This window comes from Nasonia vitripennis, chromosome 3 (assembly GCF_009193385.2).
Source record: "Nasonia vitripennis strain AsymCx chromosome 3, Nvit_psr_1.1, whole genome shotgun sequence".
NCBI classification, from domain to species: domain Eukaryota; kingdom Metazoa; phylum Arthropoda; class Insecta; order Hymenoptera; family Pteromalidae; genus Nasonia; species Nasonia vitripennis.
The window spans coordinates 2489448-2513067 of NC_045759.1; the positions used below are offsets into that span (position 1 = coordinate 2489448).

General features: G+C 49.6%; 1 protein-coding gene across 3 annotated transcripts in view; it reads right to left on the reverse strand.

The window, feature by feature from the left end:
• LOC100122567 (insulin receptor) overlaps positions 1-23620 on the reverse strand; it is a 120309-nt gene that overhangs the window by 64143 nt on the left and 32546 nt on the right. For all 3 annotated transcript variants that reach the window (XM_008205716.4, XM_008205717.4, XM_003425702.5), the window contains exons 3-4: positions 22343-22380; positions 5275-5325 (exon numbers count right to left, since the gene is read on the reverse strand). The gene's annotated coding sequence lies outside the window, so the exon portion shown is untranslated. The remainder of the gene's footprint in view (positions 1-5274; positions 5326-22342; positions 22381-23620) is intronic.

Genomic DNA, 23620 nt, shown 5'->3' on the forward strand with positions numbered 1-23620 from the left:
TGCGGAAAATGACGCAACACTCGAATCGAATTGACTTTGCCATCGACGACTAGATAAACGCTTACTCACACACCGGCCTCTTTCTTTCAGCTGCTGTATGCGAGTGAACCTATTTATTTCCTGCTTGTACGGAGAGACAACGACTGACAATTTAAATATTAATATTGTCAGAAGTGATCGCTCGCGTGATTTAGAACGAGGATCGACGATGTTTGTTTACATTCCATAACGAGGCTCTTGCGAAAGCGACGATCGCATATGTTATAGGCGCGAATATCACGGCTAATTATGAAAATGCGACATTGGAGCAATTATAACGAACGACGAGAGCCGTTATGACATTCCCGCGGCAATTAGGCCGAGTGACTCGGGCGAAATCCCCAAGGATATGGCATAAAAGTATATCCATAAATAATCAAAAACCGAAACATCTCCCATTTCCTCTACTACGTTATATTATACGCACTAGAGAGTGAGAGAGAAAGAGCTGGCATTGTTCTTTCCGTGCGTCGTAGTCGTCTCATGCACGACTACCCCGAGAGACGGCGCAGAAGCAGAAGTATATAGAGGCGCAGAAGAAAAAGAACATCGGCGCAACCTACGTCAGAGGTCACTCACGCGGCGAGGGGGAAAATTAAAAGCTCGCGCTCTTCGACGAAATGCAACGCACTTACGTACGCCCGAGACATAGTCGGCGACAATGCCGCACCGGCATTTGCGTCAATCAGCCTCCGTGTGTGGCTGTCTCGCGTGTATGTGCGTTGCTTCTTTTCTTTCTCTCTTTCTTTTTTTTTCCGCTGCGTTGCGGCTACGTTGCGATATTTCACGCTGACGTTTTGCGCCGAGTTTATCGATACGCTTCGCGTTTCGTTTCGCTTAATTGCCGCATTTTTTGCGATATTCTAGCTTTTAGTGAGGCGCAATTCAGAATACGACGTTTACCAACGTTTTGGCACTATTTCGCAATAAACATCAATCAGATCAAATCTTTAGATCGCGTGGCACATCGGGTTACGTGACGGCAGCTCGATCCTCGCAAATAAGACTTCCAACGCTTCATTATAATTGTTTTCCATCGCGGTTTCTCGGAAATCCTCGACTCGAGCACAGCCGCTAATTTAACCTGTCTCTCGCCCTTTTTCGCAGAGAGCGAGAACGACGAGACGAGACGGCGAAATGAATATATTGAGGCTTATTTCGGGAGCTTATTTTGACGCGTCGCCGTGTGCTTGCGAGAGAGCGTCGGCCGCCGCCGCGAGAGATAGCGATCGCTCGTCGCGCTCGAGGACTTGATTAATTTAGCTTCTCGCCACGGGAAATTGCGCTCGACTTCTTTTTCCAGTGCACGCAATATATGTGCTGGATATCTCGGCGAGAAAATAAATCGAGGAAAAAGAAAACTTTCTATTCCTGTCTATGTGTATAAGATCGCCGAGAATGAGAGGAACAAAGTGGATGTATATCGTGTAGGGCCGAACTGGGAAACTCCGAGAGTCTGCGGGTCGATGACATAGAGATATCGCGGCAGATATTGTAGCTGTATAGAAGCACAAAGATCGGATAATTAGCCTCGAATGGGAGTATAGATAGACAGCAGCGACGCACTCGAGGATCATAATATGAAGAAGCAAGAGAGAGAGAGAGAGAGAGAGAGAGATAGAAAAGAACGGGCTACGAGCGAGTCGAACCGGATACCATATAGCTGAAAACGTATATACGGAGAGAGAAAGAGGGAAGACGAAAACTGCGTAGTAGAGAGCGAGCTCAGCTCGTGTTTGCTCTATTCTTTATTATCCGCTCTCGGCATCTCTCCCCATCCCGTAGACGCCCATAAGAACTTTTTTTACGCGTACACCTCTCGCGTGTTTTTCTACAGAGTATATACACAGACACGTACACATCCATCATCCGCCTGTTGTGTCGTGTATGCGTAAGGTGTTGGCTCGCGCAGCAGGAAATTGTTTCGGCCGAGACGACGACAACGACGACGCAGTAGCTGAGTATAGTGGAACCTTTTTGCGCGCTCTAGTGCCTCCACGTGGCTCTGCGATGCTGTACACTGCGCAGAATGGCAACGCGTTTGTTTGCGTCCACTGACCTGCTCGAGAGAGATAGAGAGTCCGAGAAGAGGGCTCTCAGGCAGACACACGGAGAGAGCCTTGATTACTCGAGACTTATGGCGGAGTTATGAGCCTGCCGAGTGTAATTAGGAGAATTAGAAATGCTCCCCGAAGCTTGTTTAAATAGCGAGGACGCTGCTGTCGGGTGGATAGCTGATGTTTATATTAGCTTGGAGAGGGACTGAGTAGATAAAGGCCGAGTGCGGTCAGACGCGGGTAATCGTATTGGTAGTATTTCTTAAATCTCGAAAGAGCGAGGTTCTCATATTTGTCTCTGCTCGTATAGGCCTTAAGACAATTTACATCTGTATACAAGCGCGAATGTATGCACAGGCTCCTCGCGCGAGGATGAGATCGTTAGAAAAGTTTGTTTACGAAACGTTCCGATGATGACTGATGGCTTTTATAAATTAAAGGCTCGCACGCTTGCGAAAACGTGTTCGCGTCAAAACAACCCATGCTGGCATTAACAGTATCTACGCCGGACAGCGACGTTTAAACGATTGCAACGAGATTCTCGATTGCAATTGAAAAAAAAATTGTTTTCTGAGAAAAAAAAATACCGCCTCTAGGTATAAATCACCCCACCGACCATACTTCTTCGTTAAAAAGTTCAAAACACGCTCAAGGTGATTTTCACGCATCAGCATAATAATCGCACGTGAGAATTGGCGGGACCAACCCGGTTAGATTTCTCTCTCTCTTTCTTACTCCCTTTCATTCTCTCCCTCGATCCCTTCCTAACTTGCTCACTTTTAATCTCCCCTTTTGTCTGGCATGGCGTCGCTTTGCTCTCTCTCCCCTGGCGCGAGCGCCGGGCCGCCTCCCTCTCTCGCTTTCTACGCATGTATATAACGATCGCGACTCGGCGAATTTCGCGAGAGGGAGAGAGAGAGAGAGAGAGAGAGAGAGAGAGAGAGAGAGAGAGAGAGAGGACTATACGACGAGTCGGGTTCAATGTACGAGGAGCGAAACGAGGATCGAAGCACGGCGCGCGCAAGCTCGAGGACGAAGGGAGGCGGTAGCGGCAGCAGCCGAGGCGACCGACTCAGCTCAGAGGGGCTTTAGCTGCTGCTGCACTTCCATATCTCGCGCACACGCATGCACACCCTGCGCGTCGTATTTTATGCGCGATACTCATCCTGAACTTGGGCGTTAGGGTGAAGCTACAGGCGTATACGCACCTGCAGGGGAGCGAGACACATACACACGATGCATTAATTGCGAAGCCAGATGATAGGCGTGTGTGTGCGTGTGTGGTGTGTACACGTTCGCCAAGAAGTCGTGTGTGCCAACGCACTTGGAGCTATTCCGACACACGAGCTCGCGCGCTCAGAGACTGTCTTACGCGTAAATATCGAGAGGCCGGTGTGCGCGCCGCCGCCGCCGCCGCCGCCGCCGCCGCCAACACGCACACAGCCAAAGATCAGAAATGCGTGAGCGTCCTTTCCGCTCCGACGCTAAAACGGCAGCAGCAGCGCTCTCGGCCTTCCCTCCACCCGACGCTTCGAGAGACTACGACTGAATGGGAGTGGATGGTCGATATTCCCGTGTCTCTCCCCACTCCTACCTCGCCCCACTACTCACTCCCGAGCGAAAGCGGCGGAGGGGAGACAGCGTCCTTTTCCCCCTCCCCCGCTCCCTACCGAGGCAGCGACCCTCCGCGCCGCCAATGGGCTGCGCATACACACCGCGTGTCTGCGACTGCTATGGCGTAGTAATAGTACGCGAACACGAGGCTACCGCCGCGCTACCCCTCCCGAACCCGCAATGTGTACATATCTCTGTCTCGCTCGCTCGCTCGCTCGCTCCCCTTCCGCGCGGGCGCTCGAAGCTCGATCACTGAATTTTTTTTCCACGAGGTATCAGCACGCGCGCTGCTGCTGCTGCTGCTGCGGTCTGCGTTCACCTCGGCTGCAGCCACCGTTCTCCGATCCTTGCCCCGAATGTTTATGGAAGACACCGTTTGCGTGAGGACGAGCACAAGACGTTGGGTCATTCTAGCACTCGTGGATGTTGGAGGAAAATAACGCGATCGAGATTCCATTGAGAGTTCAATGTATCGATCGACTACGTAACGTCTGCGTACTATACATAGTCACGTGATGTCGAGAGCTTTACGCTTTTTTGCGTGATTAATCGCGTCGATGTTAAAAGGAGCCACAAATTTTCACATTACTCCTATATCAATTCCGCGTGATGTACCCATTGAAATGGCCCGTCATCGTGTGTACTTTAATGGCGTATATGTTATCAACGCCGAGCATCAACGCGCACTAATAATACAGCGCAGGTCATTGCCCTCCACTCTTTCCCAAACATATCGGCCTCCAACAACGTACATAAATCGTATCGGACGGCGTATATAATAGACGGAAAAAGGCGAGATTACCCGTTAATTTTTTCGGCAAACAGCCTACGATTCCGAGCCGAGCACGAACTCGTGTTTTTCGTTTTTCCGTTGGAACAAAAACAAAGCCGAATTTTAAAAAATGGTGTACGTATCCCCCCCCCCCCCCCCCCGCGACGCGGCGATGCTCGGAAATCATTCAACTGTGTGTTGACCTCTCGAATATAAATATATAATCGTGTAGTGGCGTAACCGCGCGCCCGTCGAGCCGCTGAGAAAACAATAGCCCGTTTTACGGGCTGTTGATGCGCGCACACGCGAGGGCCTTGAGGATTCCCGTCGCAGATATTGCGTGTATGTCTTTGTAGTGTGTATATAGAGGCAAGTCACCGTGATTTCGGCAAAGGTCGACGCACTTTTCGTCGATGGCTTTTTCTGCGGCGCAAAACCATGTTCGCGCGTATACGTGACTGCCGTGTGCGGTGATTTGTAGCGGATTTTAGTTTTTGGACTTTCCCCGGCTCGTTTTTCACTCGTCGATTCGTTCTACGGTTATTTTTCTATTCTAAGAGATGCTATACGAACTAGTTCTGGTATAGAGCGTTTTGTACTACGGCAAGCGATTACGTAAATACGTCATGGAGATTTTGACGTGCTCAATTTAAAGGAGTGAAATCACTGCCACTTTGCCAATTGGATTTCTCTCCGTGGAAAATAATCGAAAGCCAGGCAAGTTTGTTCAGCAGCCAACCACTATTTTCTCAATCATCTATGTTTACTGAATTAAAACACGATGCAACGTACCTTATAGAGGGTTAAATGCTGTGGCAGATTCTTACGACGCCTCGACTGAATCTGAAAGCAAAAAGAAAATAGCAATTAGAAATGTAGTTAAGGCGATACACTGTATTTCTTAAAAACTAAAATATTGTTGCTTTGCGCAAACTTAACTACTTCGTTATCTGCGCGATACAAAAAAAAATTACACGCCGAGCTTCCGCAAAACTAAAAAAAAGTCACAATAATCATTTCATTGTTTACGTTTGAACGCGTTCACTCGACGATCGGCGAGCAATCAAGATTAGAAAAATACAAAGTCGATGTATACCTCGCATATCTATCGATCTCTCGCACTTCAAAGTCTAGGAGGAAGAGACAAGGGCAAGAGGACGATTCTCAGAGTGGAAAGCCGCTGTTGAGGTAGTACCGCCGCCGCGGAAAAATAGCGAAAGCTTAATCGAGCACGTAATCGTGCTATCTCGTATCGTACGTCAAGACAAATATTACTTCTGCGCTTATCGAATCTCGGAATCAATTCGAATCGCGAGCTGTTTTCGCGTTCCGCCGTGTGACGTCAGGCTAGCTAAAATCTCGCAAACAGAAGCGTAGTACACACTCACTCACACACAACGCGTCGTGTGTGGCGCTTGCAAAAAGTGCAGGTATAGAGCTCGATTATCGATAAGCCAAATGAAAAGTACGCTTATCAAGTCGTTTGAATGCGGAAAAACGGGGGCAATTAGCGAAACCTTCGTTTTCCCGCGAGTGTGAGTGCGCTATAAGTATGAATAAATAATTCGAGGCGGCAGGTTATCGAGAAAAATCAACGCACGAGGAAAACCGAGCGAGAAGTATATTGTATAAGTAACGACCTGTCTACACTTGTAAGATCTTCTGCTTGTTGCTAGGTAGCAGCTCTTCTCTCTCTCTCTCTCTCTCTCTCTCTCTCTCTCTCTCTCTCTCTCTCTCTCTCTCTCTCTCACGTGGCATTCAATGACTTCATAATTAGCCCTATCGTGTTACTCCCGTGGGTTTATCTGTCGCGTGTGTAAGGTTTATCAGCGAGACCGAGTGTCTCAACATGAAACTCGGTACAGTTTTCCATCTACCGAACACATGACTACTGCATTTTTCTTATCGCCATAGAGCCGTGCGGAGAGGTTACTGCCACCGAGTCTTTGTCGTTGACTCTTCTCGAGAGTATAATCGTACCTTGTGTGGCTTAGGGCGTAGAAATTTCATCTCCTTCGACTGAGAAATAGATTGGGTTTCAGCAAACAAAAGGAGCATTCGAACGAGTGTGGAAATAGATTACTCTCCGCAGCAGTAGCAGCAGGTGATGAAGACACACTATTCAAATATTCGGTATAAGCAATCCTTGCAAGCTCACAAGCATCAGCGAGCCAACGACAGTGGATAGATAAAAAGGATGACGAGTAAGAAGGAGCGATGAAAAAAAAGTATATCGCCGCAAGCGTCGAGGGCAAGGAACGCGACAGTCACAGACAGATTAAGAGTAAAAAAGCGAGACACTGGAGCCGTGGTACGCTTGCTCTCTCCGAGACCGACGACATCCGAGATGACGCCGTTCTGTTCGCGGATGCGCCGGGAATTCGAGCTCCGCATAGGAGGCTGTGTGTGCGCGCTAGCTGGCCTGCAGCGCCGATAAGCGACCGATGACACTTGTCCGTATCGCTGAGAGCTGAGCCAAGAAATCGCCCCGAGGGACGATGTACCGACGGGATAGAATGGGTACAAGCGCGCACGTGTGTGTTAGTAACTGTGCGCATATAGTCCTGCGCGAGGTACACACGTGCGCTTCGAGTTGCTGAGTTGCACCTGCGTGAACAAAGAGGATATCTCTTCTGTGACTCCGATGCTATCGGCTTATTCCGCCTTATTGTTTATCGCATCTATTTGAATCGTTCCATTAAAACATTACGACAGACATTCCCCCAAACGCGGAAAGAAAAAAGCGTCAGCGGCGGTGCCGTCAATCAGTGTCCGGCGGGCTGCACGTGCGCCCGTAATAGTTCGGAATTTAGTCGTCTCGCCGGCAATTTCATCCTGAATTTTAAATGACTTTTATTCGAGCCGAGAAGCTTTTTCGCGCGACTTTCTGGAACACAATGCGACCCAAATGCGACAGGCTGCCGCAGGTGCTACCCGATTTCTAGGTTATACACGTCTCTTTCTATCTCCTCTCGTGAAAGCCGCCGCGCCTTCCACCCCGACTGTATTTTTCACTCCGCGACAAGAACAAAAGTTCGACGATCGCGCGGAGAAAAGCGAATGCATAAAATATGAAGCGCGAGTTTCGCTTGTTTTTAGCAGGCGGTGAATAATAAAAAGAATCTTTCTCTCTGCTGGCGTTTTAACGTTCGAGTCTGGAAACGAATTTCCCTCCAATTATATCCCTTAGCGATTTTTTGTATACGAAATTAATAAAGCCAAATTCACGGAAAAAGTCCACGCGAGGAGTAATCACGGGCTTGCGCGGCTGAATTCCGAGAGAGAAAAATGCGATTCCGTATTCAAGGCGGCCTATCGCGAACACGGGGGTGAAAAGCGCAGCAGCGTGACTGCGCCTAGACTCCGGCGAAAGAGTAAGCATGAAAGAGGTGAATTCGCGAATTAAAGTTGGCAACGCTCCCGCAGCAGCGCCGACTAAGGAGTAACGAGCAGGAAGAGGCGCCAGCGAACCGGAGAAGGAAGAGAGAGAGCAGAGAAGTATAGGAGGAGGAGGGCGAAAGCAAAGGCCGGAAGAGGAAGAGAATCGTAGCGAACGGGAGACAAAAATGAGAGAGAGAGAGCGAGAGAGAGAGAGAGAGAGTAATTGAGAGAAAGAGCTGGTAGATTCCTCGCAATTTTATCGGAAACTTGCCGCATAATTGACCTCTTTTCGGCTCTCCGGAATCCTCGTTGTAGCTGCGTACACCTGTGGCGCTTGACCGTTTTTAAATCGCGTATATATAATTTTCAATGGCACTCGAGCGAGATTCTTCGGCAACGAGGTGTGAACTGGCCCCGGAGCCATCTGCTCTCGTCCACCCCCACGTGTCGGCCAGATTGATTACGCTGGATTTAATAACAGCCGTTGCAGCGCGCAGAAGTAGTACGCATCCATCCTCTCGCGGCTCAACAAACCGTGACTAGCAGCAGTAGCGCGAGTTCTCCAATCTATATTCATGAAGTCCACTCGGGCCGTATCAAAATCGTCTCTCTCTCTCTCTCTCTCTCTCTCTCTCTCTCTCTCTCTCTCTCTCTCTCTCTCTCTCTCTGTGTCCCGGCCGGCACCTTTCGCAACGCCAAATCCGATTGTTCTGCTCGAATCAACGCGTCTCTATATAATAAAGCAGTCGCCGCGATATTCCATTGAATCGAGTGCGCGAGGAATCCGACGACCCCTTCGAGCTGCACACATACGCGATCGCCCGAGGGTTATTGCGTATCTGCTTCGCCGCTGATGTCTAGTACTATTATGACCGCCAGCTTAGATACCGGTGGACGTAGAGAGAGCTGCTGAATCGCCAGACGGTGTGCTGCTGCTGCTGCTCTTATTAAGTATGAATTAGCGATAAGACCGGGAGATTAATAAACGCGCACTTGGCTGCTTTCTCTCTCTTCCTCGCTGCTGTAGCTCGACGGAACAATTTGTAATCGAGGCTGTAAAACGCTATGTACTCCGATATTCCGGGCGACTCATCCGCGCTTCACGCTTGCATCAATAATTGATTAATTAATTTCGACCGATTAATCAATCCGTTGTTTTCTCGTGTACCCGCGGTTTTAAAATTCCCGGCCTGTCTTCGACTTAATCTCACTCCTCGACTGGTCCAGCTGAGCTTGCAAGCTCCGCAGCGATAGTAATTTAATAAGGGCGTGACTGAATTTCTCAATTACCTCCGTTGTTTTCTCTCTCGGCCGCCTTCGCAAACGACATAAACAAAGTCCCCGCCGCGATACCACGCATACCCGATGAAATTTTCCATTTCATCCACGACGAGCCGCAATCAGCGAGTCTACTCGATCGAATCTCGAAAGAGCCGTGTTTTTATTTCTTCCTCAAACGCGATATCTCGCTCGCGCGCCGCTCTATTGTTTGAAACTAGTTTAGCCTGTCACGCGGCAAAGTTACACTTCTCCCGGCGGTATACATAACTTCAAGCCAATCTTCGCCAACTGATAAGCCGCGAGTAAGAGAGAGAGAGAGAGAGACTCGTACACGGCACAGTACACACAGAGTAAGAGCCGAGAACTATCGTCATGAGAATTTGTTAAGTGCCTTCGCCGGTGCATAAACTGCTTTCGCTCGGCGTCGCCAGGCGATGTAACAAATTGCGAGGCATTATCATAATAACGATGATGACGATGATGATGAATGATGATAATGGTGATGCGTCGGAAGGAGTTACATGGTATACCAATAATCTAATACAGCTGATACACGCATTCGCGCAGCGAACACGTTTCTCTCAAGAGTCAAAAGAAGAACTGGCCGCGCGCGCGTGGATGACTCGTCGCGTTGTAATTTCGCCGTCGGCCCTATTATGTAGACGCTTTTATCTACTCTACGAGAGAGGGCTGGAAAAAGTTAACAGCGGTAATAACAGACGTCACGCGCCTCGTCGCCGACTGATAAAGCGCCCGCGTATACATTCCAAGCTTTCCAGCTCATTACGCTCGCATTAATGCCTGGACTCTATTATAGAGAGTATATACAATATATACCTGTCCCTCCCGCTTATGAGCGCTGCGTGCATTTATCACTCGTCATTTGCATTCGCGCACACGCCTACGTTTCGTAAACTGAGGAACGAGAAGCTTTTATCGAGAACGATAGCGGCAAAGTTATAATGTTTTTCGTTGACTCGGGTGTAAATGAAAAAGTTTATTTTAGCTCGTTCGTGTATTAATGTTACATTAACGATGATATCCCGGTCGTCGTGGATAATGAGCTGTCGGCCGGTGTAATTTATTGTCAACATTTAGATACCGCTTGCATGAGTTATGAGAAGTTTTTTAAGCTACTTCGATATTTGATTCGATCATTAACAATGCGTTTTATTGTCGTCGGCGATTATTACACTCGACGACTTCATTAGAGAGCGTAATCAGTCAGGCGATCATTCTAAATAGAAGATCCAACATCTTCAAAATCCCAGTTTTCCGAGAAACGCCATGACGTATACGCTCACGCCCTTCATCGATAAAACATCTCGTTTCCCCAGCGGACTTTCCAGCTACGCCTGTATATTTTATATATTTTGCGTTCCAGGAAAATCCTCCAGGGATAATTAGATACGCAGCCGTCCAATTTGAAAAAGTATCTCCAGCGCGCTTTTGATTCGCGGAAAAATATAGGCAGCAGCGAGCTTTAGTGAATCTTTCCTGAAAAAAATGCAAGGGATCGATACACACGACGTTTCGCAAATTGACTTTTCAATCGCGCAATCAGCCCGGAGAGCACACTACGCACAATTTTAATACACCCCAATTACAAAAGCCTCTAGCTTACAAAGCGAGAACGTCAAGCTGCGCCGAAAACAATGACTCGTGTAATTTAGCGTTATTTACGAAGGCTTTTTTTTTATCATTACGTGCGTGGTGCGCTCGCAGGTGCGAATTTAATGCACTTAACGCAGCACTAAATTAAAGTGGCAAACACACGATGACTCGGCGTTTTCGTAACCGGCGTCAACGCAGAAAGTTTAAACCGATCAAACGCGAGCGTCGATGAAAAGCTCGTCGTGCGATTCGCGGGAAATTTTTTGTTACGATGAACTACCATAACACCGTGTGTAGCACATACGTATATACGTTCATTACGACTTGCAGTTCCGCGCAAATAGAGTGTGCGCGGGCAATTTGCACGTCGTTTACGTGATTATGAGCAATCTGAGCCAGGGGGGACTTTTACGATATCTGCGCGCCGCTCGGTAATTTATGGCGGGGAAAAAGAATTTCCTTTTTGAACACACACACGTCACACGTATAGAGAGTCGCCGCTGCTGAGTTGTTCTAACGGTATAGCGCGGGCTCGTTCTTGATAATAGGTTCTGCGCATCTATCACGTTATGCCCGCGGAATTTGCGCGAGTCATTATCGAGCGGAAAAATAATGAGAATTTATCGCTTTTTAAACCATCGTTAGTTGTGCAGCGTTATTGATTAATTTAGAGAGAGTGTGTGTGTGTAAGTTGTGAATTATTCAACGTTAATTTACATGTGCCATTAAGTTCGTTACAACTGTATACGATCGTCCGTCGCGTCTCTCGGGATTGCAGGTTGCGCGCTTAATTCAATATAGATTGATATTAATTGAAACCTATATCGGCACCTTCATTGGCCTCTAATGATCGAGTTACCGGCTTGAAGAAGTCGACGTAGTTTTCTATTAGTCGACAGGGCTGCAGCTACTCGCACACTGTAATTAATGCAAATTGATATAACCATCTCTCGCGCGTTTACACTTCTAAAGTGCCCACTTCCTGTCCTGTAAGTATAATCAAAACGTAATACAACGTCGCACCTGTTAAAAATCGAACATTACAACCGGCGATCGCCGACAAAGCGGAAACGCCGTTCTCTCGTCGCTATAGATTCCCCGCCTGGAAGCATCAGCAGCGCGCAAGAAGGAGGAGAGCATCCCGTATACCGGCTGCTGCGCGCACGCGTCGTCTGCGCACGCAGCGAAAACAAAAGCAAGATACTCTGTCTCTCTCCCTCTTTCTCCGCCGGGCGAGCAGAAGGATCGCAGACACAGAGAGAGAGAGAAAGCCTGTATCTCTTGTCGGGGTGCGTGCGAGGCGGCGAGTCGCGATCGATAAAACGGCATGCGCACACGCGGCTTTGTTTATAAATAGGCTTCGGCGAACGCTGCTGCGGCGGCGTGCGCGATAAGTCGGCGTCGGCGAATTTGCATAACTATAAAACTATGCTGTCTGTGCAGCGCCCCAGACGACCGCCGATACAGAAGCACTCTTTCTATAAGCGTATTTATATAGATGTGCAGCGTGTCTCCATACGTAAGAGAGGTAGGTTTCGGAGCTTGACTGCGCTTCGTGACCCGTTAGGAAATAGCGCGCGAGTCTGCGCAGACACGGGTTTTATACCGGTTCGCTCGAGGAGGGAAGAAAGGTGTCATTTGCATAGCCCCGTCTCTCTAACGAGACTCCGCGAGAGAAAAACAATGTGCGAAACACCAAGAATAAAAAGGGGCGATTGTATTGTTCAAGGGAAACTGCGCGCGATTGAATCGTCGATTCGCGCTTTTCCGGAATATCCGAGCGAACAAACAAAAGAGCGGGAAGGAGGACGAAAACACGCGGGCGCAGTCATAATGGCTTCACTTTATATTTATCTTCGAGAAAGAGAGGCACGACGATGATCCTCAATGAGCTCGTAGCTGCAGCCCGTACACAGAGTCTACTTACGCAGTCGGAAACTACGGAGCTACACGCTCCAATTGCCGGGATTGCTATTCTGGACTGTGCGCGAGCGCCGTGGGGAGTAAATATAGTCGGCGAGTGCGCGGCAATGAAAGGATCAGCTATACAGAGGTGCCGCGATGCTAACAACCGCGGGTAACGAGAGGAGTTCCCCCCGATGATTTTACGGAAAAGCCTGTTGAGCTCCCCGATCTGAAAACTGCTGCGCAGTACCCGTCGAATTCACCGGACAACAATGCGAGTAATAAGAGAGCACTATACGGCGTGGGTGGCACATGTGGGAGTCTCGGAAAAGACGCGCATAAACAGAGCCGCGACGACGTATATGGCGGCGAGGTAGGGGGGGGGGTGCCATCGAGGGGGGAAGGAAGGGAAGAAAGAAGAACCGACCGGGAATACGCGCATGCGCGCAGATGTGAAAGGAGCGCGAGAACGACGACGTAGTAAGCCGGGCGCCGCGGAAAAGCCAGATGCGCGCGTGAAAATGGAGGGAAAACCCTGCAGGGTTCAATGGGGGAGCTTCTGTATATAATTGTATCGCTGATGCGGCTGTCTTTTGCGCGGCCTAATTCGACCGCAGCGAGCTGTACAGGCTGATGCAAGGCATTATCTCGACGAACGTAAACAAACGCGGGTCGCGAAGGGAAAAAACCATCGAACGAGTATCCGTTTCACAGCCCCCAGGAAATCCTCCAAAAAACAAAACTCCAGCCGAAAAAACCTAAGATAAACAAAAATCCATCTCTCTCTCTCTCTCTCTCTCTCTCTCTCTCTTTCGCGGCGTCGAGGTTGACGCTCTCGCTCTCTTTCTCCCTCAGTCGTTCCAGGGGTGGCTGAGAGCCTCTGGCAGGGTTGGTTGACTGAACCAGGGCGTGGGTGGATTACGCAAGTGGTGGGGGACAACGGTAGAAGGGGAGGCAGAGAGCGACTATACTACGCCGTAGACGCGGCCGCCGCCGCCGATCGATGCCGGCCAAAACATTGCCACATGCCTCTCGGCTGCGCGCGCTGCCAGACATAAAAGCGAGGGGGAGAGAGAGAGAGAGAGAGCAGATCTCCGGCTGCGATTATTCGCGCGAGAGGAAGAGAGAAAGAGAGAGAGAGAGAGAGACAGTGCGCGACCGATTTACTACGCAGCAGAAATAGATCTCGAGTCCCGCTATATAGGCGAGCCGAGGTAAGCTAGGCTCGAGCGCCCCGAGACGTGTTTCTTCTTCGTGTCTGTCTGTGTGTGTATTTCGTTGTTTTTTTTATGTTCAGCCGAATAATGGATACCGTTTTTTGTAGCACCGTTGCGTTCGCGATCGAGAACGTTTCGTACTGCGCAGATGCGTCCGATGGTCGCGCGACATTAGCGCTTTCCAATAGAAACGTGCGTTCAACGATACGGCTCTATACGCAACGCCGCCGTTAAGTTTACACGGAATTTTCGCGCTTAATCAGAGAAGTCTATAAGGTGAAGTGAATTTGCTGCGTGGTTTCGTTACGCGCGTCGGCGGTACGGTATGGCGATCGATGTTTCACGCTCAGCTCCGCGCGCGCGCGCGCGCGTGTGTATGTATACAGCACACGTACAAGCTGTACTGCTGCGCCGCACATATATCTGAATTTTTTCGTTTCAAAGCCGCACTTTTGCAATAAACTTTTCCCAGCGTTATTAGGTGTGGTCGTGCCACAGCTAACGCTACTGTCGGTTCGTTTTGTTTTTAAGACAACATACGCACACGCACACACATGCACGTATGTTATAAGCGATTGGACTCTGCGGAGAGCGTGTATTTTTAATCTTCAGGGACAACTTTATCGTGCGCTCGCGAGATTTATTGCGATTTCCGAGTAAATGCAGAGAGCGCGCGCGTTTTATAACGCCAAACTTATCTCCGTCTCTCTCTCTCTCTCTCTCTCTCTCTTATTCTGGCGTTTATATTTCGCGCTCGCGGCGGGGACAATAATATCTCACGCCTATCTCTCGCTCAGCGGCGGCGGCGGCGGCATTGATAGTCCGCGGTTTAATTCAAAAGTGAAGTTGTCGCTCGTAGGAAGTTGTACAGAGTCGTTTGCGCGCGCGAACGAAAGTGAAAGTCTGGCCGTAGACTCTGTTTCACCTATTAAGTTTCACTTCGGCAATAACATTTCAGCCGATGACATGATATTTGCTTTTAATCGGCGCCGCGACCTTTTTTCCCAGCTCTCGAGTGTTATATGCACACAGCGTTGTTAACTTGATTAAGCCGTGTCCCAGTCGCGAGCTTCTCGCACGTCGGCTATAGTCTTCCGTGGCTGGGCGTCGTTAGCGTTTTCAGAAACGATAAAGGAGCGCGACCTCAGAGCGACGAGCAATAAAACACGAGCGAAATCGAATTAATATCAAGGTGAGCGCGTGTACCTATCGGCCGAATTAATAACGCGCGTAGTGTTCTCCGGAAATAAAAACAACGACGCTCGTGATTAATACCCGCGTGGAAGCTCCGTACACGCGTATTGCGTAGCGTAAGCGAACTTCGCGCGAAAAAGCCTTCACACAACAACAACAACAACAAGCTCGAGAGCTGCTGCTCCTAAATCAAAAAGCCGCGAGCAAACAACACGAAACTCCCTCTCCGCAAACTCCGCGGAGATGAGCAAAAAGAAGCAAAACAAGGAAGCGGCGCGCGAGTATCTCTGGCAGCGCTGTCTAGGCCAGCAGTCGTCGTCTCCGGGAATTAAGGCGAATTTGAAATTAGAAGAGCCGGGCAGGTGCATGTGTGTCCGAATTACACTACGCGGTGGAGAGTGTACGAGACGTAGGAACGCGGGTCGATTAGTCGAGAGGCTGCTGGCTCGGTATGCACAATACCGAGCACTTAAAGCACCGAGGATTTCGAGACTGAACATTCTATACTCTATACTTGAGCAAATTTCTCCTTATGCGCGGATCGATTTGGAGGTGCGACGATGAAGAAGAAACTTTCATAACTGATCCGCATTCCTCCTGGGTTGCGTAACGCCGAATCTGCGGTTTATTTACCGACTCGAGCCATCCCCAATAACCCAGACACGGAGAGAGCATAGCCCCCGTGCGTTAAAGAGGCGAAAACTACCGCTTCCGACCGCATTCGTAAACCGCACACACAACAGAAAGAAGACTACATCGAGCGGAACAAAACGAACGAGAGCCGGCAGAAGCAAAAGTTGCGGTCTACGCGCGAAGGAGGAACGAGAAGAGGAGGAATAAAGTCAGCTGTGTAGCTCGGGAAACAAGAGAAAAAGGGGCAAAAACTCAAACGGATTATACGCCGCTACTGCTGCTGCAGCTGCTACTGACCGGTAATAAAGACGCGCCGGCGGAGCTTTGGGCTCTTAAGCAAAGCCGTTCGCTCGACGCCTCCCCGCCGCGAGAGAGGTATACTGACCGGCCGAGAGAGTTTCGGTGCTGGTAAACAGTGCAGTCGCAGTTGGAAAAAAAACATATAACAACGCACGCGTATCGCTCTGCCAAACGGTTACTTTTCCGCAGCGAGCGAGCAATCAGCCATCCCTCGGCTACATTCTCTCTCTCGTCGTCGTGTCCGTAGACGACGCAAACTTGGCAGAGTGCCCCCCCCCCCCCGCGTGTACCTGATCGTCTCTTTTTCTGAGAGGGAGAGAGCTTGCACTTCGTCGCTTGCAGTTCCGCGGAAAAGCTAATCACTTTTGGAGCTGCCGTTGACAGATTGGCCTTGTTATCGCGTGGTGCAATCGCCTGTCTGACTCTCTCTCTCTCTCTCTCTCTCTCTCTCTCTCTCTCTCTCTCTCTCTCTCTATCGTTTTGCTCTTCGTCTCTCTTCTTCCCTACCGCTGCTGCTGCTTCCTGGAGTGGATGGCGTTTTATTATGCTAATTACGTAATTGCCGCGTCCGAGTTTCGCGAGTTCGTCGCTCGAGGCGGCCGCCGCTGTGCTGACGCTGCTGTAAGGAGGTTTTGATTTTCCTTGCGGAGAGCGTGTTTGCAAACTTGGCTGATCGAGTTATCAATGTCTAACGCTTACGCTTATGGGAAACAATGCGCGAGATTGAGAGTGAAATTTGTAAACGATAATCCGAGGAATGCGGTTAATAGCCTCACGAGAGAAAGAGAGCTATTTGAATAACCTGTAGACTTTAACTGCGGCGACCCGAGGATTTTCGAGGGATTCGTCTCGGGCCGATAGTTTAATGAGCAATCAAATAAAATAATACGAGCGTCGTTTCCCACAAGCCGCTGATACACATCGGTGGCGGCGAAGAAGAAGAAGGTTAACAGCGAGACCATAAGTTTTATATCCCATCGCCTGCATACTTCTTGCGACACGGCGTTTCAACACGCAAAATGGATCATATTCTTCCACGACATCCGGCATCGGGATGCATGATTCATTCCCTCGCTTTTTTTAGCCCGAACATTCTCGCGATTATTATACCCTATAATGCCTCTCTCTCCTTGCAGCATTAATAATCGACAACGGAATGCGGAGCGTGAAATCCGTCTTAGCTCGTTTTTTCCTCCCTCCAGGCCGAGAGAGACCGAGAAGCTCTCTCAATTAGCTCCGGCAATTATCGCAGCAACGACAAAAGAAACCGCGCGCGAGTGTATACAGAGGAAGAAAGGGAGAACAACAAAATAATTGACGCGTTGTTATTGTCGTCCCCGCGTATGTGTTATCCTCTCGTCGTCCCGCGATGTTATTTTGATTATTCCGCGCACGCGCGTGTGTCAGTCGTAAACGCGTCGCTGCGAATAGGAGGCAAAAAAGGTTTAGGAGTAGAGGGAAAAGAAAGATGCTCGTTTCCGGCTTCCTGTTTTCCTGAGAGGGCGATAATGATAACGCCCGCGCGACGAGAGACGCTGCTGTCTTACGTCAGACTCGTATGCAAGTATTTGGTCTACGCGAATCACGGAATTTTCAAAACAGCCGGCTCTTGAACTTGCCGGTTTATTTTTGCGGCCGGCGTCGTCGAGGTCGTATTTGAATATGTTAAAATCCGCGCGCACCTTAAGAGCATCCAGCAGACACACACGCGCGAAGGGGAGGAAAAAAGGAAGCGATAGGCAGACGATAAAAACATCCATTGCTCGGCTATAAGACTCATTATACATGTAAAACCGAAGCCTCATTGTGCCGCGAGCTCTTACTTATTAATATGCATGAAGTAAACACGCGCTCTCCTTTTTTACTCTCTCTCTCTCTCTCTCTCTCTCTTTCTCTCTCTCTCTCTCTCTCTCTCTCTCTCTCTCTCTCTCTCTCTCTCTCTCTCTCTCTCCTAGAGAGTTTACGAGCTGCATTAAAATTAAAGTATCCTGAAGTAATATCGGCCCTTTCAATACACTTCTGCTCCCTTTTATTTTCGGTTGGGAAAATTTACCTATGCACACACGATTCCCTTCGGTTTTTTTATCGTTTGAATGCGCGATACGCCCTGCATTCGTTTCGGCGAATTCAAATGTTTGAACTAGCGGAAAGCAAATTTTGCCGAGAGAGAGAGAGAGAGAGAGAGAGAGGAATATCATATCAGGATAAATATTTATAATCCGACCGCGACTCGGCAAATTTCGTTACGCAACATCGAGCGGTGACTTTCGAAGCTATATACATCCAACTGTGCGCGCGCGACAACAACAAACATCAAAACAAGCGACGAAGCAAGATAGTCGTCGCGTACATGCAAGTTTCGTACAGCGACGCATACGATTAGAGCGCGAAACTCATTGCGAATCGAGGCCAATTAAATCCCAGACACAATCGCTCGCGACGCACACACACGCTTGATGTAACGCGCACAGGGCAAACTGCGCGCGAGTTATAAGAGACGACGCGAGAGGAGAGAGAGACTCGCGGCGTGTATTGATTTGTGCAGACAGGTACGCGCGCGCTGCGTAGTATCGTAGAGAGAGCTGCTGGTTCTCTCTGTTATGGCAGATGCTGCGCCTGCGCGTCTTCTATCCCGGCATGGCCGAGGCGTGGGTTTGTTGATCTCTCGCTGCTGCAGTGCAGCGCGGGATCGAGTCGAGGCTTTTTCCCGGACGAAATGTGGGCCGTATGAGCTCCGTTTTTTGCGCTGTGTTTACGGATAATGGAAGCCGGCGGTAAGGGACTTATCCCCGAGTCGACCGATCGGTTATTGGAAAGGCGTTATCCGAAGTGCGACGATTAGAGGGTAGAGAAAGTGAGAGGCAGGACTGTAGTGTGCAGCGTGTTATTAGATTTAAGAACCGGTGGTTATTCCGCGGACCAATGTCTCTTTGACTTCTAGAAGCGAGTAACTGCCGATTACGGGTCGGTCGCAAAATCCTCGAAGCTTCCCCCCTCCCCGTCACGATTTCCCACCCCACATCGAACGTATTTCTCTCTCTCCACACAACAAAGCCGCTCATTCCGCCCGCGCAAGGTTCGATCAGCCTCGGCGCAATATGCTTTATACATCCATCTTAGAGCAATTCCTCTCTCCCCCCCCCCCCCCATTTCTCACGCTTCCCCGCTGACACGTCGCCCGCGCGACGTTTCGCGAAACCGTATACATATATAGGTATATACACAATACACGCGAGGCAAGTTCGAGCCGAGTCACGGCGGCGAAATCCACGATGTTTATCAATGAGAGCTCGGCGGCGGCGAATATAACGCGTGTGTTCGGCCTCGTCATTGTGCGCCGCCGAGCGACGGCTAGACGGAAAAATGCATTATACGTGTATATACCGGGCCGCCGGGGCTTTTGTCTGTACACCCGCGCCGTTGTGTGTATCGTGAGAGTTTATTTGCCTCGGCGTCGAGGAGAGCTCGATCGAACTTGCGCGCGCCGTGAACTGATGCAGCTTCGTCTGCGTTCTGATTTATTGGACGCTTGAATATTCGCAGCGGATAATGGATCGTATACTTTTTTCCCAGAGTTGCAGAGAAGATTCTCTACGTATCCTATTACGCGATGATTCATCGACTTCATCCAGCACGAGCTGCGCGCAGAAATCATCACCGGCAGCAGCAGCTCCGCTCAATCATCTCTCGGGGCCGCGAGATGGACGAAAATTGCTCGCGATACGTAAACGCGCGGGGAAAAACAGCCGCCGCCGCCGCCGCCGCCGCCGCCGCTGCCGAGGCGCGAAAAGGTCGAGAGCATCAGCTATGCGCATCCGGCGGGCGCACCAGAGCCGCAGACACAACATTGTCGCGACGCCCACGCGAGAGAGAGACTCGTCTCGCGCCGATAATACATACAGACGTATTTTTCATCGGAGCTGCAGTTGCGGGCTAACGACTTTCTCGGGGATGTACGAGCCACGGCGTTTCTGGGATATTCGATACAAACGGTATAATTATAAAAATATTGTTTACGTCTGCGCGGCTGGCACACACTGGATAGCAGTAGATTAGAGCCGATGCGCTCTGTAGACGAGAGAAAGCGAGAGCTCTGGCAAACACGGGCGAGTTTATCAATTGCGTTAAACAATTTGCTGTGTCATAATAAACGTGTGCCTTATCGCGCGGGAGATAGCGTTATTGCAAACAAACTATAGACGCGAGCTGATCTTTCGCGCGTGGTACAGTACCGACGATCCACATTTCTAGTCGAAAATATGGGTCACGCGCGATCCGCCTGTTATTTTCGCGCGAATTTGAATAATATCGAAATTCACGCTTCGGCGAGTATAAAAATAATCGCAGCTATGTTGCATAATAAACGACGAAAACTCGATAGTTATATTTTCACGCGCGCGATTTCCATTGAAGCGAAGAAGAAAAGCGGATCGAAACAGAATTAAAAACAAAAAAGCTCGAAAATTATCATCGTCGTTGTCTGCGGCCTGAAAAGCGACTCCCGTGTGTAATACGCGTCGACGTACGATCAACAGAAATAAAACCCTCGCGCGACAATTCTCGGAAGCCGCTTTATTCCTCCTGCGAACGTTTTTGTAATGGAGAAAGCATCATCGTCACTCTATATATAACCCGTGCTCGCGAAGAGTCAACAGATCGCGAGGCCGATAAAGAAGCCGAATTTCATTTTTTTTTCGCTTATCTAGCTGGATTTATAACCGAGTTGGCGAAAAATGTTCCTAGCACAGCCGAAAAACAGTATAGGTTGCTCGATATCTCGTTTTTGGGGCACACGCGGTTATAACACACACACAGGCGCAGAACTCGTTAGAGGAGCCGCCGACAAAGCTGAGCGGCTCGCGCCGCAATAATTGGCACTCTCATTGTCGTTTTCCCCTCTTTTCTCTGCTCCTCTTCCCCCGCGAATGAGTATCTGTCTTTTTCGGCGCCGTCTCGTTGAGACTTTTGTGCAGCACGTGGTGGGCTGCATTATTCCGCCACCTGCACTCGTTACACTTTGTTCGGTCGTCGTGAGTGCTTGAACAATTTTGGGGGGAGCATGTATAATTGTCGATCGATGAAAATTCATATAAGAAACGTGAAATCATCTCTTTCCTCCACTGGCCTGTCAGAATTTCCGGAACCGCTTATTCTTCCCGCCGCCTCAGACGTTTCTTGCGTTTGCTCAGCGAACTCTCCGCCCGAATGATGATCTCGCCCACGTTCGAGTCACTTGTTGCGAGCTAACTACTGTAGGACTTTCCAATTTATCCCTCATCTGGAAAATTTCTTTTCCGACATCTCTCTCTCTCTCTCTCTCTCACTCCCCACAAATCGTGTGAAATATTAGAGCATCAACGACACGTTTAGTCAGAAACTTTCGCTTCCGTTCGATCGATCTCGGTTATTCGCGTCTGATTCGGAGCTAAATATAGCGGATACGCAAATTTTTCGGCTATATTCTAATTTCTTCTTTTTCTTCACGAAGTAATGCGCTAAGCGACGTTTAGCTCAGGCTAGGACGCAATATTGATCTAGGTTCCAGTGGCCATTAGCTATTCCGAAGGTTAAGAAATGCGTCATAGTGAGGCTGGTTTTTCGCGCTGCTCTCTCTATAAATTTGAAGATAAAGATCACGCGCCGCACGTTTTCACTTCGAGATCAACGCCTCTCAGCCGCGCTGACTGCGTAATCGCGTTTACACGAGCGACTTTATTTTTCTATGACACGAAAAAAAGTGAAACCCGAATCCGCTTTGCAAAATTCAAAGCTTCCCGTATGCATCGCCAGATCCGCTAGAATATACGATTCTCCACGCGAAAAAGCAGCAACGCTTTACAACAGCAGCAGTAGCAAAGTAGGGGGGTAAGAAAGTGCGCAGTAAGGAAAGGGTATACAGTGAGAGAGCGAGAGAGGGCCGACGCCGCCGCGCGATCGACCACTGCACCGCCACCCTCCTCCTCTGGCGCTCTCTCCCGCGACGACTACTACGACGCGCCCTGGCATCCCTCTCTGCAGAGAGCAGCGAGTTAAAAAGCGCGCCTCCTTTATATACATCCGCGATGCGCAATTTACCCCGGACGCGTATCTCGTTCTCTCTCTCTCTCTCTCTCTCTCTCTCTCTCTCTCTCTCTCTCGTGCGCTCTGCAACGCTGATAATGCGCGCGCGCTTTTCTCCTTCTTTCTTTTCCTCTCTTCCTCGGCTCTCTCTCTTTTATATCCTTCGCCGATCTTCTTCCGATGCTGCGCTCTTTTGTGACTCGATTTTTGCCCTCCTCCGCTTTTCCGGAACTGCGCATGCGAGTGTTGGTGAAGTATTTGATTGTGGGACTTACCGATTGGGGTTCTCGATTTGGTTTGAACTTTTGGGGACCTGAAACAAAAATTTACCGATGTTAGCTGCAGGCAATAAAATTAGCGGCCTAAGTTATCGTTCCCTCTCGCAAAATTTCTCCATTCAAGCCGGTAAATCGTGAGCTACTCGCACACCTCGAACCCCCATGTCCCGAGAGGAGGCATTGCCCTCCGTTCGCGCGCCACAATCGCGCCGACACGATGTAAACAGAGAACCTTCGCTGCAAAGTACTCCGACTCCATTCTCGTCTTTTCCAACGACGTACACACAGCCCCCTCCCCTCCCCCACACCGCAGCACTATATACATACATACCTATGAGAGAAAGAAGCTGTACACACACTCGCGCAGGGGGTGGAGATCTCGAGTTCGCGTAACCGGCCGACCGATAAGCGTCGCGGGCGAGACTCATGGCCTCCTGTCTCGCCACGATAAGAGCCGCGCGGCCGTGGCGGCGCAGTTTACACCCCGGCAGCAGAGCCTGCACTAAACATACCGGCCCGAGAAGACGTAAGAGCAGCGTAACAAGATCACAGACGGCGAACGTGTAGACTCGGGTATTATACGGGATGAGGGACTGTAAGACACGCGGACACCGCCGGCCAAAGACTGAGGCGAGAAGGCGTAAGAGAGACAAGTATACCTTCGAGCGCACGAAGGGTATCTTGATACGAGGGTGGAGAGAGGCTATATACATGTGTGCGCCTAGGAGAAAGACCTGGAGGGGACGAGGCTTCCGAAGCCGACTTGTACCGCGGTTTGTAAAGTGGGAGTCGCTGCACAGCCGCATTGATATCTATAAATCTTGCTGCAACGCCTTTGATTTTTCCTCACCTTGCATCACACGCGTTTCACTTGGTCAAGGCTGAAACATCCGAGATCGCAAATCTCGCCCGACGGGAAAAATTTTTCCAAAGAGAGAAAGCTGAGCATTATGCTTCTCGAATCCCTTCTCAAGCTCCTCGAAAGACGGCACATGTTTGAATAAACGCCTCCCAATTCAAATTAGCCTAAGAATTTCCACTCTCTCTCTAACGACGAGGGAATATGCCGTCGCTGCTGTTTCGTTCCGAGCTTTCGCGGAAAGACAAACGAAGTTTCAGACTTACACTCCGAGGAAGAGCCGAGTAATGCCGCGCCGACACTTTCTTGCGTTAAGACGAGTTAGTCGCTGTGTTCTCGTGTCGTAAAAGCTGTGGGCCAGGAATTATCTACTCGGCGGAGCTTAATGACGTCGGGCATGATGTTTTACGATTCAC